The sequence below is a fragment of the Macaca thibetana genome, chromosome 1, assembly GCF_024542745.1.
Source record: "Macaca thibetana thibetana isolate TM-01 chromosome 1, ASM2454274v1, whole genome shotgun sequence".
NCBI classification, from domain to species: domain Eukaryota; kingdom Metazoa; phylum Chordata; class Mammalia; order Primates; family Cercopithecidae; genus Macaca; species Macaca thibetana.
In genome coordinates this window covers 160,684,486-160,701,490 of record NC_065578.1, presented here as the reverse complement: position 1 = coordinate 160,701,490, position 17,005 = coordinate 160,684,486, and the positions used below count along the sequence as shown (strand labels likewise).

Here is a 17,005-nt window from a genome sequence, read left to right as displayed (position 1 = left end):
GAACAAGCATAGGTACACCACAGAAGGTAATGACCATTGGATTATTTCCATCTTTTTTAACCTGCATCTTTGGCCTGGATTCCATTTTCTTTACATTGAATTTTATCTATTGCTTTCTTACTGTTTTCCCTGTTTACTCTGGAGCTGTTTTCCAAGCCAATCCTGTTGTATAATTGAATTTATCACTAGAGGGCACAAGTGGTCAACAGAAAAGATGTTGGTGCACAGGCAGAATGGTGCCCTAAAGAAGCTGAGCAAAAGACAAATTGCTTTTGTTTTAAAGGAATTGTTGAAAGACCCAGTTCAATGTAGTAAAGGTACTTGCCTCCCAGCTTTTGGTATCATAGGATTGGAAGAGAATCTAGAGATATCTTGGGTTAGGAACCTCATTTTATAGTTAAGAAAACTGAGGCCCAGAGAAATTAAGAATTATTTGGGCATGATATCTCTGCTAGGTGAGCAACCTATACCTTTTTTCAGGGAACCTCTTTGTTTTACTATAGTGAGGCAAACCTGAAATTAGGACTTGTATCCTTTTTTATTCCCTATTCATCCATTTGGTTTTTTTACTCAGCAGGTTACATGTTCGAATTGACTTGCTAGTAGCATCTCACCTCCTTGAGTGAAGGAACGTCTTCTTGAAGGACAACTTAAAAGCCTACTCAGAGTATCAAGATTCAGTGGGTAGAGCATCAGCATTCTTCTGCTGTCCTTGACATAGGTGGGTAGTTATGTATGTCAGGAAGTAAGACTTTTCATACTTTTCTTTTCCCCTAGAATCTCTGTTGCTTTTAGATGAAACAGGTGGCACTCAATCTGAACAAAATCACTGAAACCTTACCCTAAAAGTTAGCAATGTAGCTGTCCCCATCCAGAATGCAACCAGTAGGTCTGGATTACTAATCATCCCTCAAAACTCATTGGTAAAGGAGATAGTACTAAAGAGTTACTGAATCATAGATATCAAGGTACCTGCCTCAGATAACTGGGGGTATGCTAGTGGAGAGATCTCTTGGTAAAAGTCTTCTAAAAGAGGTAAGCAATCAAATACAAGGTTTTCAAACTAAATAAAAGAACACAATTGGAATTTGCTAGGAGAGCTGAGTTTTGACCTTTAACAGAAAACAGATGCCCTAGAAATATACCAAAAGCCACTAAATGCATTTTCCATTTTGTCCTGCCTTTACTTTCATAAGCATCTTAATTCAACAAGTGCTTTTAACTGCCTATTATGATCAAGCACTTTTCTAGATTCTGGGGATGCAACAATGAACAAACAGCCCTGCTTTTATGGAATTTACATTCTAGTTGGGGAGACAGACTATAAAATAAATATGTAAATTAAATATTATGTTAAAAGGTGATATGTACTATGGAAAAACCATATAGAGTAGACTAAGGAGGAATCAGAAGTGCCAACATGAAAGGAGGATGACATTATAAGTAGGGTGGTCAGGATAGGCCTTACCAAGAAAATATGATTTAAGCCTAGACTTCAAGGAAGCAAGGTGGGAAACTATGTAGACATGTGGGGGTAGAGTGTTATGGACAGAGGGAACAACAACTGCAAAGACCCTAAGACAGGTGTCTGGCATGCCTGAAGACAGGTTAAAAAAAAGAAAAAAAATCAGTGTGGCTAAAGTGGAATGTGCAAGAAGGCCAAATGGCATAGACTGATAAGTTATTATAAGAACTTTGGCTTTTGTAGTTTTGAGCAGAAGAGTGACATGATTATACTTATATTTTAAAGGATCACTGCCTGCTATTTTGGAGAATGTACTCTGAGAAGACATTAGCGGAAGCAGGGACATCAGTTAGGAGGCCATTATAATGCAACAATCCAGGGGAAAACAGATGGTGGTTTGTACCAGGAGAATAGCAGGCAGTAAAGATGCTGAGAAGTTGTCATATTCAGAATGTATTTTGAAGTTAGAACCAATGAGATTTGCTATTTTCTTGGATATCAGGTGAGAAAACAGAAGGTTGTCAAGGTTGACACTAAGACTTTTTAGCTAAGGCAACTAAAAGCATGAAATTTTATTAACTGAAATGGAGAATACTACAGGAAGAATACATTTGGTGGGGGGACAGTAGGCATTTGGTTTTGGTTTTAGAATTGTTAAATCTAATAAATCTGATTGACATGTTTCCACATGGAAATGTCAAGAGGACAGTTAGATGTAGGAATCTGGAATTCAGGATTAAGGACCAGGCTGGAACTATGTCTTGGATATCAGTAAACCTAAAGATTGCATTTTAAAACCATGAGATTGAATGTGACCACCAAGAGAATGAACGTAGACAGAGAAGAGGCTGAAAGAGCCCTGGTGCACTCCGAAATTCAAAGTGAGGAGAAGTGGAAGAATCAGCAAAGGAAACTGAGCAATCCTGGTACCTGACCCTGTGAATATGGATGTAGTTTCCGCCTTTTCCCAAAACAAAATCAAACAAAACACATGGAACAATAGGCAGTTTTATCATTGTTCTTATTTTACTTCTTTTTTCGAGGGCTATTTCCCATGAAATCTGCTCAGTCTATTTCTAAATGGGCTATGCAGTGGTATAGGAGAGCTGGACATTCCAGAGCATCTTCTGGCGTCTTTTGAACTAGAAATTGCTTCCTTTCTGCAACGTTGTCTAGAGGCCTTTGAAGTCCAGGGATGTCATAAGACTCTTCTTACTCTTCTTACTACATCAGAGGGATTCTATTGATTACCATGTCTCCAAATGATCTGTTAACTTACCTCTTGGTCTCCTTTGCCAAATTTTCTTCAGCTCTATTACATCTTTGAATAACTGTCACTTGCAGTTAAGAATACTCTTGGGACCGGCCATGGTGACTCATGCCTGTAATCCCAGCACTTTGGGAGGCTGAGGCAGATGGACCAATTGAGGTCAGGAGTTCAAGACCAGCCTGGCCAACATAGTGAAACACCATCTCTACTAAAAATATAAAAATTAGCTGGGTGTGATGGCGCCTGCCCGTAATCCCAGCTACTCGGGAGGCTGAGGCATGAGAATCGCTTGAACCTGGGAGGCGGAGGTTGCAGTGAGCCAAGATCACACCACTGCACATCAGCCTGGGCAACAGAGCGAGACCCTGTCCCCCCACAAAAAAAGACTCTTGGAAAAACTTTTATTAGAAATAAAACACCTAACACGTAGAGATGTTACTGTATATTAAAATTTGATTTATTAATAGCTCTGGGGTGGCTAGAATGACAGTTATAGACTAAATTTAAAGCTAAAAAATACTTTAAAGGCCACCTAGTTAACACTGTCATTTTGAAGTTAACCGCTGAGGCCCAGGAGGTGTGGAGGTTAAGTACCTTGCTAGTATCACAGAGTCGTAGTCCTAGTGCACAGCTGTTGCACTACCTTCAAAATTTGTATCTTTATATGTGTTTTATCTCTTATATCATACCACATACTGTTATGACAAGTAATATGGCATAATAGTTAAGAGTGCAGACCCAGGAGCTAGACTCCCTGCGTTTAACCCCAGCTTAAACATTTAACTATTTTGGATAGGTTATTTAACCTTTCTGTGCCTCGGTTTCCTCATCTGTAAAGTAGGGATTATGATAGTCTGCCTCTTAGCATCGTGAAATGAAAATGAGCTAATACATTTAAATAGAGATAATTACGATCCATTTAAATTATTTTCCAGATCCCTAAGTTCCTACATCTGGATGAGAGCAAGGCTTTCGGAATACTTTTTTTGGCCTTAGGATCATGTGATTTTGAAGTTATTAATTTATCCTTAAAGAGTGGATTATTTGGAGAGTCACAGAAGTAGCCCCAAATCCTCTATAACTCCAACATGTGTTCTGACATATAACTGAAGAATTTTGAGGAATAAATTTTAAAGGAGATTGCTGAAGTAGGGAGAAAGAAATGAGTAGAAAGGAAAGGAACAAGAACTAAATGTTTTAAATGCTGTTTGGAACCTGTTGAGCATCTGATCAAGTCAAGTCCCTGCAGCTTCTCTGTCAAGCAAGCAGGCTTTCATTTTTATGGCCTAAATAACCCATCCCATTTATGCTTCTTTGCCAGTCCTTCCAACAGTCCTAGTTTCAGAGATCTTTACTATTTTTTCCCACCTTCTTTCTTTGAGTAAATAGCAACCCTTTTTCTCCAATGTTTCACAGCGTTGCTTCTGGCTATTTGCTGGATCCTTTCTGTTGAGCAGAATTTTTTAATCTTGTTACTTAATCTTGTGAAGCCTGTTTATCTGCTGGAGGGTATCCAGCAACTTTCTGTCCTCTCTCCACCACTAGTCAGTATTTTTGCCATTCTCCTTTTAGGTAAAATCCTAAGTCTGTTTTGTTTTCCTCTCTCTCTGGGGCCCGATTGCCTAATATGGTAAGGTATTTCCCAGACAAGATTGCACTGTGGAGTTAGAACAACAGTTTGACTAAGTTTAAAGACACGGTAGGTGAGCTATCTAATAGTTATTTATGTAGTAAAGTAATATTTTTTTTTTGCAGTATATTACATAACCACCAAGATCTATTTTTAAAGCAAGCCTCTGTTGCTTTTAACAGACTTAAAGAGATAATAAAATATAGATTTTTCTCCTCTCAACCTGTTTAATCTTTAGGCAGATTTTTTTTTAAAGAAAGGAAAAGGTAGCTCTTCCCCAGAATGAGAGGGTTTTGAGAAGTCTGAGAAATTTGATAACATGATAATGTTCATAAGGATATAAAAGTAAGGGTAAACTTAATAAGCAATGGCTGTTATAAACAGTCCTGTGGTAGCCAGCCTCTGGGAATTGGCAGGCATTCCACATGTAGAAAAGCAAGCTGTCCTGGATTTCTGCAATTTATGACAATGGGCAGTCCCAGGGAAAAAGACAGAGGTTGAGAAATGGCAGCCAACCAATTCTGTATGTGGGAAGCTGCCTGTTATCCAGCGTGCACTGAAGAATCTTCTCTAGAGGTTGACTCCATGTTGGCCTCGAAGGATCTTTCCTCTCACTGTACATTTGCTCTTGCTTTTCAACTATAGTTTCTTAAAATACTGCAGATGCTGTGATTTTCTATATATGGGTTGTGTCTTGCTGTAGCCCAAGCTGTATAAACCATCTTAAGAACAAAGTTTCTTTTGGCATCTTCCTTTTATGGACTCTATTAATTTTAGGTCGTGCTGTTACCCAGGAAATCTCAGTAATCAAAGCTCACATGTATTCCTTTGAGACCCTGTAATTTTTGGACCTAGTGTCCCATTACATCAGTGAATTCTGCTTTAATCATAAATCTTTTTTAAGATAGAATAAATTGATCTTTGAGGTATCTGTTTGGACTTCTGTCATACATCTCATCCAAAGATGTGAAAGGTTTATCCGACTACTAAGGATAGTAAATTTCTTGACCTTTTCTTTTTTTGATTTCTTCTTCTGCCTCCAACTGCTTTCAAGATATTAGTTTGTGTTAGTGACTTGACCTTATGTCTTTTTATTAGAGGAACACAGATGAGCTTAAAACTCTGCTGGAGCTTTAAAAAAAAAAAAGATTGTAAAAGATAGTAAATTTCATTAAAGAAAATTCATGAAGTATAGAAAAATATAAAGCAGTAGCTCTCAAAAGCAGCAGGAGAATTGCTAGAGGAGGTTGTAAAAATTCATAGAGCTACTTTCAGGGAATACAGTGATGGGGGATGTTCTACATGTATTAAGTGGAAAGCGTGAGAGATGCTAGATATCCTAAAATGCCCCATATCAAACAAATATCCTGAAGCTTGCTTGACTTTTGACTGTCTCCCTTGACAGTCATAGATGAAAACCTATCGGTTATCTGAGTCTAAAACCAAACTTGATTTTATGTATAAGCTCATTTTTGATGGTGGGGAGGAAGACAGTTCTAAAAATTCAACCACCATGTAAATGAGGAGAAACTGCTCTTAGTTTTATTTATCCCTGACAGCAATGCCACTTATTATGAGTACATCATGCTACACGTTCTGTAGATCTGCATTTAACCTCTGCCTTCATGATAATTATATGATGCATCCAAATCTCTGACTGATTCTTTATGCCTCCTAGTTTACAGGCCCAAGCATTAACACATTAAAATGCATATTTTATTATAAAGTGCTTTGCTTTTATTTCTTCTTCATATTATGTTACTATTTTTTAATGATTTTAGGTAAGTTTTATATCAGTGATTTTTATTTCAGGATAGTAAGGGGGTGTTAAAAATATTTGTTATGAAAAGGGATTGTTTCAGCTATAAAAGCTAAGAAAAAATTGTCCATAACCATCCGTAACCATATTTTTCAGAAGAAATTATTAACATTCTAGTGAATTTCCTGCTGTTATTTTTCCAAAGTTTTTCTTTTTAAAAAACATATTCAAAACCAACTAATGACATTCTTTAGAAAAGGATTGTTGTCAACTTGAGCATTCCTGGGACACCATCATTACTATGATGACAATTTTATAAGGTTATCTTCAAAGCACTTGGGTTCAACTCTTTTATCAAAGTAGTCCTATGATGGCTTTGATCATAGACAGCCTCCAGGAATAATTGTTTCTCTTTCCGTTGGAGTCTAAGGGTTACCTCAGTTACAGAAGTATTCATTTCTCCTGTTGATAGCATGGCTGGAGAGCCTTAACCATGGCTTAGGCTTAGTTAATGTTAGAGTTCTAGCCCCATGATTGAGGTAGAAAGCTTGATGAAGGATTTGAAGTCCTTTTTCAGCAAATGGAGTGTTTATAGATTTGCCCCAGCAGGAACGTTGAGCTTAAGGCACTAACAGACATTACCTTTAAAAGTGTTATTTTGGTAGAATCTCAAAGGTAGGATAGTTGGACTACCTATCCCAAGCTGTAAAGCTTCCTGTATAAAGCTTGTAAAAATGTAAAGATGAATGGCCACAACCTCCTAGTTTTAATTTTTCTCCATACTGTCTCAGTCTTCAGTAAAGCAAGTTCAAGAATCAGATAGCAGCCATTTAGTGACATGAATCTCTTCATAGAGAAACCATAGTTTTGTAACCTAGTATGATCCTTTAAGGTACATAAACGTTCACACAGATGCGCCTTCATAGAATATGTACTTTTAAAAAACTCTTGACTTTTTTATACTTTAAATTTTTAAAAATCTTTTATTACAACCTGAACTCTTACACCTTAAACTATGTCAGTATTATTGGCTACCAAGAGGAAAGCAGGGAAGTTTTAAAAATCTGTTGGCAAATTAATATGTAGCATAATACATAATACAAGTACTTATTATGGCCTTGGAGCTTACAGCTCTTGTTATGTTTCTAAAAGTTTTTTCAGGTAACAGAAGCATTTTAAGAGGCAAACAACATGTTTGAGTATTACATCACCAAATAAAACATTGTATACTTTATTATGGCATTTTAGGAGTTGGAGGACTTTCAAAAGTGATATGCCAAATGGGTGAAACATGGGGCTGTTTATGGTGGCTGAATGCTATATTTCTAATATCTCCAAATGTCTGGTATAGCTACTACTTGCTGGCTGTTGTGAAGAGTCAACACTCTGCCTTTCTGAGGCTGATAGAGAAAGCAGATGTTTATACCTATTCTCCAGCAGTATGTGTTGGGGGTGGGACAGTGGTAGCAGCCTCACTTCATCTTTGGCACGTAATGCTCTAGGTCAGCAAACTTTTTATGAAAAGGGCGTTATAGTAAATATTTTCCACTTTGCTGGCCACGTAATCTGTTGCAATGACTCAACTCCACTGTTATAATGGGAAAGCAGCCATAGATAATATGTAACTAAATGGGAGTGACTATATTCCAATAAAACTTTATTTACAAAAGCAGGCTGGTGGACTGGATTTGGCCTGCAGGCCACACTGCAGTTTGCTGGCCTCTGCTGTAGGTTACTGATACAGAAAGTATTTGCTAATGTCCAAATGTCAATTTTCTCTCATCCAAGCACTTCTCTGGTAACTCAGCATTGTGCCAATTCCCCTGATTCTTTGTTATCAGCAACAGTTTGTGGGGGAACATCATGTGTTGAGAGGGATAAATGTTGTTTGGGACAGCATTAATGAGTTTTGGCCATGCAGCAGGAAGCAAGCTGTAAAGCTTCCTGAATGAGAAAGTGAAGGAAAGAAGGGGAGTTGCTTCCGTGTCTTTTTAAATATAGTCTGTTATGTTTCAGTTCATTACCTTTTGAGGAGAAAGTCTGAAATGGTTCTCCCAGCGTGTCCCTATCTGTTTTTCTCATCTGATCCTATTCCTTCTTACTTCTCAAGGACCAATCTTTGAGGTTAGCTAAGATTACAGTTGGGAATATATAATCACTTAATACTTGAAATTCAGCTTTTGTAGACTGACCATAAGTAAGTTTGCCTTTGAAGCTCACAGGTTCTTGGAAGAGTGCCTGTCAGAAGATTGTTAGTTGCTGTCATTCACTTTAATTTAAGCTTGTTGTCATTTGAATTCCTTAGTTAGGAGTAGATTATGGAATTTACTAGTCTTTTTGCCTTGTCAACACTTAGTCTGCTGAATATGTACGGGAAAAACATTTTGGGGATTAGTGGAGGGGATGACAGAAATCTTCACAGTGATAACCCTGTGCTTGCTTGAAATGATAGTTAAGAGGGGTGGATCTGGGGGAAGAGAAGCTGAAATCCTGATTCTTCAGCAATTTTAAGGGAAAAAAGTGATGAAAACTGACATTAATATGTCACAGTAAAGGCTCATATAAGGTGTGGGAATTGAGCATGGGATGGCATAATTAATTTTGTGCCAAGTGAACAAAATCAGATCCTTTCTTGAGAATAAATGTTCACACAGATGTGCCTTAATAGAATATGTACTTTTAAAAGCTCCATATATGACATGTTGTGTGAGAAGGCCTCTCTTAGATCACTGGTGACCTCTAGTACTTTGGAATACAACTAATGAAATATTATTCGGGCAGTTTATGTATCATTTCTGGAGTTCTTGACTTAGAGCTAAGGGCATGTATAGATATTGATATCTAGCAAGCTGAGCCATTTTCAATTATAATAACCTAATGGGTAAAGCTTCTATAGTAGTCTCCCTCAAACCTGTCAATAACAGTCACTGGGGTTGTTTACAATGTAGATTTTTAGACCACTCCCCTTGAGATTCTGGATAAGGAGGTGACATGGTGCTAGCGGGTGGAAGTCCTGGAAATCTATATTGTAAAGGTCTTCCAAAGTGATTCTTAACAGGCAAGCCTGATGGATAGTGTTCCTAGAGGTATAATGTTTAGGGACTGCTAACATCCCAGGTGGGTCAATCCTTAAAGAGTAGGATTAACTGTAGCACACTAAAGGAACTTAGAGTCAACCTCTACTCCTTTCTGTCCTCCCAAAATACACATTTAACCCAGAGTACCAAATTCTCAAAGACCCTCTAGGACAATTGAGTCCCATTTGGGATGTCTTTTGCTCTCATAGCAGCATGTGTTTATTCAGTCAACATATATTTATTGATGATCCACTATGTGTCAGGCACTATGCATTAGGGATGCAAAAATGTACAAGGTAGACAAAATTCCTGACCTCATAATACTCACATTTTAATGGGGCAGGGGATATTTCTTTTTCTTTTTTTTTTTTTTTTTTTCCGCTCTGTCTCCCAGGCTGGAGTGCAGTGGCGCGATCTCCGCTCACTGCAAGCTCCGTTGCCACCCAGGTTCACGCCATTCTCCTGCCTCAGCCTCCCGAGAAGCTGGGACTACAGGTGCCCGCCACCACGCCCGGCTAATTTTTTTTGTATTTTTAGTAGAGACGGGGTTTCACCGTGTTTGCCAGGATGGTTTCAATCTCCTGACCTCGTGATCCGCCCGCCTCCGCCTGCCAAAGTGCTGGGATTACAGGCGTGAGCCTCCGCGCCCGGCTGGGGCAGGGGATATTTCTATTAGACATCCAAGTTGAGATGTCAAGTAGACAATTGTCAACTAAGAATTTGGACTTTATGGGAGATATTAAAGCTGGAGAAATATAGATGTGGAAGTCATTACTTTAGAGATGGTATTTAGAGTCAGAAGACTGGGTGAGATCACCAACAAGCATAATTAAAGCAGAAAAGAAGGCCCCTGACGAGGCTCTAGGATATTCCAGGGCTAGCCCTAGAAAAGAGCAGGTATATTTCTTCCATGGTACGTATACAGATACTTGTTGAATCTCTTGTTGTGAAAGTGAGATCATGCCGATCTGACTTATTGTGATACATACACACATACCCGTTTATACCTAGAAAGCAATTACAGCCTAGGGTCCAGATGAAAGGTAATGAGCTAAGTTTCTAATGGTAGGTATGGAGAGAATGGAACAATGTAAGAAATACGAAAAACTTGGCAGAATTTGATGTTTTACTAGATGTGGATGATAAAAGCCTAAAGAGCAGTCCCAAGGTATTTGGGAAGATGCATAGAATTGGCTTTGCAGCCAGAAGACCTAGGTTCAAAGCTGGTTCCATCTCCTATTAACTGGCTGGTCTTAGAAAAGTAATTTAACCTTTCTGAGCTCTGAAAGTTCTTTAATCTGTAAAAATGAGATTATTATCCTTGTTTTGTAGGCTCGATATAAGGAACAGCAGTAACAATGTATGTAAAGTGTTTAGCACAGTGCCTACCTTTGGTAAATTTTTAAATAAATAAAGGCAACTCATATGGTAGTATTTCACCAGTCTCCCCTCCTCCCATCTTTGAGCTTTCATACATGTTATTTTCATTCTCTAGAATCCTCTTCCTCTTACTGCCTCTTCCTCTCCCTACTCCACTTTTTAAAAACATATTCATGTTTTAGGTTAAGCACCACCTCCCCTAAGAAGCTTTCCTTTGACCCCCTCCCTGGAACTAGGTTTTATTAAATTGCACAGACTAGTTTCCCCTAGCACTGTGAATTTATTTTTAATATGGAGTGGTAATCATACTATGTTGTATTTGCCAACTAACTGAACTCCTTGAAGGCAGGGTCTGTTTCTTTTCTTCTTTTATTTCTTTTTGAGATAGAGTCTCATTCCAGTGCCCAGGCTGAAGTGCAGTGGTGCAATCTTGCATCATTGCAACCTCCACCTCTTGGGTTCAAGCAGTTCTACTGCCTCAACCTCCCAAGTAGCTGGGATTATGGGCATGAGCCACCATCCTTGGCTGAATTTTGTATTTTTAGTAGAGATGGTGTTTCACCATGTTGGTCGGGCTGATCTTGAACTCCTGACCTCAGGTGGTCCTCCTGCCTCAGCCTTCCAAAGTGCTGGGATTACAGGTGTGAGCCAATATGCCCAGCCTGTTTCTTGTTCATTATATTTACAAGAATATCTAGTATTTAGGTATGTCTTCCGTGAATAGAGAACAATGCAATAAATGATACTCTTTTTTTTATTATGATGACTGCATAGATAATATGCCATTAATAAGATTGAGAATTCAGGAGGAAGAATATGTTTGGGGATGAAGATAATGATTTTGATTTTAGACATACGGAGTTCAAGGTACCTGTCAGATGTAAGAAAGTAAATGTCCTATAGGCAATTAGGTACATGGGTATGAAGTATAGGAAAGTTCCAGGGCTAGAGATAAAGAGTTGGGGCCAGGCACGGTGGCTCACGCCTGTAATCCCAGCACTTTAGGAGGCTGAGGCGGGTGGATCATGAGGTCAGGAGATCGAGACCATACTGTCTAACACGGTGAGACCCCGTCTCTACTGAAAATACTAAAGAAATTAGCCGGGCGTGGTGGCAGTTGCCTGTAGTCTGAGCTACTTGGGAAGCTGAGGCAGGAGAATGGCGTGAACCTGGGAGGCGGAGGTTGCAGTGAGCCGAGATCACGCCACTGCACTCCAGCTGGGGGAACACAGCAAGACTCCATCTCAAAAAAAAAAAAGAGAGAGAGAGTTGGAAGGTATCAGCTTGCTGATAATAGTTTTAAGCTAAGAAAAACACATTTCCCAAAGTTAACTTTTAGAGCAGTGATTCCCAACTTCTTTTCTTCCCCAGCATTCTGATGGATATAAGGTACTCACTGTGTAACTGTGGTTCAATGTCTCAATGATTCTGAAGCAGGGGCAAGCAAAAGGAGCATGTTCCCCAGGGAAGGCCTATCCGAATGATTGTGGGATGCTAAGGAGGGCCACTGCTATGAAAAGAGTACACAGTTGAGAACAGAGCCAGGGCACACCACTGTTTGAGACAGGCAGAAGGGGAGAGGTACCCATGAAAGAGATCAGCAGGGTAATGGTCAGAGAAGAAGGAAAAGAGCCTGGAAAGGAGAGTTCTGCTTTTAGCTCTTTGAGGAATTGCCAACACTGCTTTACGCAATGAATACTCCCACCAATAGTGTATAATCATTTCCTTTTTCTGCAACCTTGCCAGCATCTGTTTTTTGTTGTTGTTGTTTTCTTTTTTTTTTTTTTTTTTTTACTTTCTACTAATAGCCATTCTGACTGGTGTGTGATGGTATCTCATTGTGGTTTTGATTTGCATTTCTCTAATGATCAGTGATATTGAGCTTTTTTTCTTTTTCTTTTTCTTTTTTTTTTTTTTTTTTTGAGACGGAGTCTCGCTCTGTGCCCCAGGCTGGAGTGCAATGGCACGATCTCGGCTCACTGCAAGCTCCACCTCCCGGGTTTACGCCATTCTCCTGCCTCAGCCTCCCGAGTAGCTGGGACTACAGGCGCCCGCCACGTCGCCCGGCTAGTTTTTTGTATTTTTTAGTAGAGACGGGGTTTCACCGTGTTAGCCAGGATGGTCTCGATCTCCTGACCTCGTGATCTGCCCGTCTCGGCCTCCCAAAGTGCTGGGATTACAGGCTTGAGCCACCGCGCCCGGCCTATTGAGCTTTTTTTCATATGCTTGTTGACTGCATATATGTCTTCTTTTGAAAAGTCTCTGTTCCTGTCCTTTGCCCATGTTTTAATGGGGTTTTGTTTTTCTCTTGTAAATTTAAGTTTCTTATAGATGCTAGATATTAGACCTTTGTCAGATGCATAGTTTGCAAATATTTTCCCCTATTCTGTAGGTTGTCTGTACTCTGTTGATAGTTTCTTTTGCTGTGCAGAAACTCATATGTTTAATTAGATCCTACTAGTCAATTTTTGCTTTTGTTGAGATTGCTTTTGGTGTCCTTGTCATGAAATCTTTGCCCATTTCTATGTCCAGGATGGTATTACTTAGGTTGTCTCCAGGGTTTTTATAGTTTGGGGTTTTACATTTAAGTCTTTAATCCATCCTGAGTTGATTTTTGTATATGGTATATGGTTAAGGAAGGTGTCTAGCTTCAGTCTTTTGCATATGGCTAGACGGTTATCCCAGCACCATTTATTGAACAGGAGTCTTTTCCCCACTGCTTGTTTTTGTCAGCTTTGTCGAAGATCAGATGGTTGTATGTGTGCAGCCTTATTTCAGGGCTATCTATTCTATTCCATTGGTCTATGTGCTGGGTATATACCCAGAGGAATATAAATCGTCTACCGTAAAGACACATGCATGTGAATGTTCATTGTACCACTATTCACAATAGCAAAGACATAGAATCAACCTAAATGCCCATCAGTGACAGATCAGATGAAGAAAATGTGGTACATACACACCATAGAATACTATGCAGCCATAAAAAAGAGTGCGATCATGTCTTTTGTGGGAACAAGGATGGAGCTGGAAGCCATCATCCTTAGCAAACTAATGCAGAAACAGAAAACCAAATACCGCATGTTGTCACTTATAAGTGGGAGCTAAGTGATGAGAACTTATGAACACAAAGAAGGAAACAACAGACACTGGGGTCTACTTGAGGGTGGAGGGTGGGAGGAGGGAGAAGAGTGGAAAAGATGACTCTTGGGTACTAGGCATAATACCTGGGTGATTAATCTATGCAACAATCCCCTGTGACACAAGTTTAGCTATGTAACAAACCTTCACATGTACCCCGGAACCTAAAATAAAAGTGTTTGTTTGTTTGTTTTAAAAAGAGTAGTATTCAACCAAACAAGGGAATGAAAACTTTCAAAGACTCAATGTGACAAAAACTTAACTTCATATAGCTCAAGCATAAAGGTTTATGTAGCTAGAAAATCTGCATATTCAGCCTGGCCTAGCTTCAGGCATAGCTAAATCTAGGAAACTGAAACTTACCAGATCCCTACTGCCTTCTCTGCATAGACTTCAGAGGAAGAAAGACCTCTATCCTAGTGTCCATATATCTTTTTTTTTGTTTTTGGTTTTGGTTTTTGCAAACATAATTTTGCTCTGTTACCCAGGCTGGAGTGCGTGGCATGCTCACGGGTCACTGCAGCTTCTACCTTCTAGGCTCAAGCGATCCTCCCACCTCAGCCTCCCAAGTAGCTGAGACGATAGGCGTGTGCCACCATGCCCAGCTAATTCTTTTTATTTTTTGTAGAGATGGAGTCTCACTGTGTTGCCTAGGCTGGTCTCAAACTCCTGGGGTTACGTTGTCCTCCCACCTTGGCCTTCCAAAATGTTGGGATTACAGGTGTGCACCACCACACCTGGCCTCGTAGTGGTCATGTATCTGATTGACCTTTCCTGGATCAGATGAACTTCCCTGAACCAATTTCTATAGCCAGAAATTAGATGAGATTTAGCTAGAGAGGCAGTGAAGCCTGAACTCTAAAACCAAGTTTAATTCAAGTCCCTCCTCTGCTACCTACTGTGTAAGCTTGGCCAAATTATATACTCCCTGTGTCTCAGTTTCCTCAACTTTAAAATGAGAGAAATCATAGTACTTATCACGTAGGTCATTTCTTTAAATGAGATAATACATATAAAGCGGACAGAACAGTGTCTGGCACATAGTAAATTATCAATAAATCTTAGCCACCATGATGATGATAATGATAACAATAGTGGTAGTGCTGGTTACAGTGATGAAGAAGAAACAAGAGCAACAGCTACCACTTGTTATAGGGGTAGGGTTAGCAGAGGGTCAGCTACGTGGAATAGATTCCCCATAGGAAATAGGGATTCTGTTATCAAAAGAAGAGAAAGAGATAAAGGGTTGGAAAGATAAATTATAGCTACCAATAGTCCGCTATAATCACATCCAGTAGTTTGAGAGCTGAAGAGTATCTCGTAGGTTTGCCAGTAAGGAGATGTTGCTGACTTGTGAGAGCAGTTTGGTGGAGTGGGGCTAGGGAGCATGAAAGGATGATATCTTCTCTTTGTGACTCATCTGCATGAGAACAATTTTGATGGATTTTCTGGAAGTTAATAGCCGTTGGTTAGTAGCCATTTGCTTTGTGAGCAGAGCTCCAAGATAGTTTGCCGTTAAAAAAAATCTTCATAAAGGCTTAAACAGGGTTCAAACAGATCTAATTGTCATATCATTTGGCACATTGTGGTACCTGATTCCGTCTAAATTGCTTTCCCCTAACAATCCTTAGTCCATGTTTCTGCTTTCTCTCCTTGTTAAGAATAGATGGCAGATCAACATTCTTGCCTACTCCTGCAAGAGCATCTTGAAGGAATGAAAGGCAGTTATACTTCTGCTGCAGAGGAGCATTTTTCACATGTTATGAAAAGAGCTAGTTACTGGATTAGTCAGTGAGGTGTGATTGTCAGTCTTCATCAGGTTCTCATTACTGGTAATGTTGCCCAGACCTACATTTTTTCTCTGAATGTGCTTCTGCCTTTTCTGTGTCTAGTTACTTGTTTACAAAATGTTTTCATAGAGAAAGCCTAATTCAGGGTTGACAAAGTTCTGCTAAGCCACCCCAAGATTATCTTGGCTAAAGAAGTTTTTACAGAGTACAGTTGTGGGAAACGGCTCTTAAGAGTTTCTGGGTTAATCTAGAATGATTTCCTAAAAGAAAAGTTTTAGAAGAATTATTAAAGGAATCTTTTCCTCCCAGCTCTCCCCTCCCAAATTACAGCAGCACCCACAGACAAATATCACATGTAAAACCAAACTGTATAACAGATAAATATGAGGAAAGAATCAGGAACCGACAACTCTAGCCTCCAACTTTACTATTAATAAAAGCACATTACAGTGTTCCAGACTTGCTCTGTGAATAAGCTGTTCTCAGCTATATATTTATGTTAGTTCCTTAGGTTCCTTCCAGAATTTATTTCCTAAAAATATTGGGGCTTTTGTTGTTACTTCAACCCACAACTGACCTTCCAGGAATAATTTAGATTTAGATAAGTGATTATTAGAAAGCTATTTCAAAATAGACAATAACAAGCATAAGAAAAAGTGTATAACCGGCCGGGCGCGGTGGCTCAAGCCTGTAATCCCAGCACTTTGGGAGGCCGAGACGGGCGGATCACGAGGTCAGGAGATCGAGACCATCCTGGCTAACACGGTGAAACCCCGTCTCTACTAAAATACAAAAAAAATTAGCCGGGCGAGGTGGCGGGCACCTGTACTCCCAGCTACTCGGGAGGCTGAGGCAGGAGAATGGCGTGAACCCGGGAGGCGGGGCTTGCAGTGAGCTGAGATCCGGCCACTGCACTCCAGCCTGGGCAATAGAGCTAGACTCCGTCTCAAAAAAAAAAAAAAAAGAAAAAGTGTATAACCTTACTGGTGTTCAAAACTAAAATTATAATGAAGTAACTCTTTTTTTTTTTTTTTTTTTTTTTGAGACAGAGTCTTGCTCTGCCACCCAGGCTGGAGTGCCATGGCGTAATCTCAGCTCACTGCAACCTCCGCCTCCCAGGTGTGAGCAGTTCTCCTGTCTCAGCCTCCCAAGTAGCTGGGATTAGAAGTGCCTACCACCACGCCCCTCTAATTTTGGTATTTTCAGTAGAGACAGGGTTTTATCACGTTGACCAGGCTGGTCCTGAACTCCTGACCTTGGGTGATCTGCCTGCCTCAGCCCCCAAAGTGCTGGGATTACAGGCGTAAGCCATCACACCCAGCCAAAGTAACATTTTTTTTTTACCAAAGGCAAAGACTTTGAAAAGATAATGCCCAATTTAGCTAAGAATGTAGTGAAATGGGCCTTCCCATATTTTGCTGTTGGGAATGCAAATTAGTCATTATTTTCTGAGAAGCAAATGGCTAGATTGACAAAAGTCCCAAATTGACCCA

At 39.7% G+C, this 17,005-nt stretch overlaps 2 protein-coding genes across 16 annotated transcripts in view; both read left to right on the top strand.

The window, feature by feature from the left end:
- The window catches only part of TMEM183A (transmembrane protein 183A), a 604,310-nt gene that overhangs the window by 16,549 nt on the left and 570,756 nt on the right, over positions 1–17,005 (top strand). The window lies entirely within an intron of this gene.
- PPP1R12B (protein phosphatase 1 regulatory subunit 12B) overlaps positions 1–17,005 on the top strand; it is a 236,885-nt gene that overhangs the window by 150,611 nt on the left and 69,269 nt on the right. For 2 of the 15 annotated variants that reach the window (XR_007720109.1, XR_007720110.1), the window contains exon 20: positions 575–721. The exons of 11 other annotated variants lie outside the window; for them this stretch is intronic. The gene's annotated coding sequence lies outside the window, so the exon portion shown is untranslated. Of the gene's footprint in view, positions 1–574; positions 722–1,750; positions 1,910–17,005 lie in introns of those variants that run through there. 2 more of the 15 variants (XR_007720111.1, XR_007720108.1) reach the window with 2 other exon arrangements.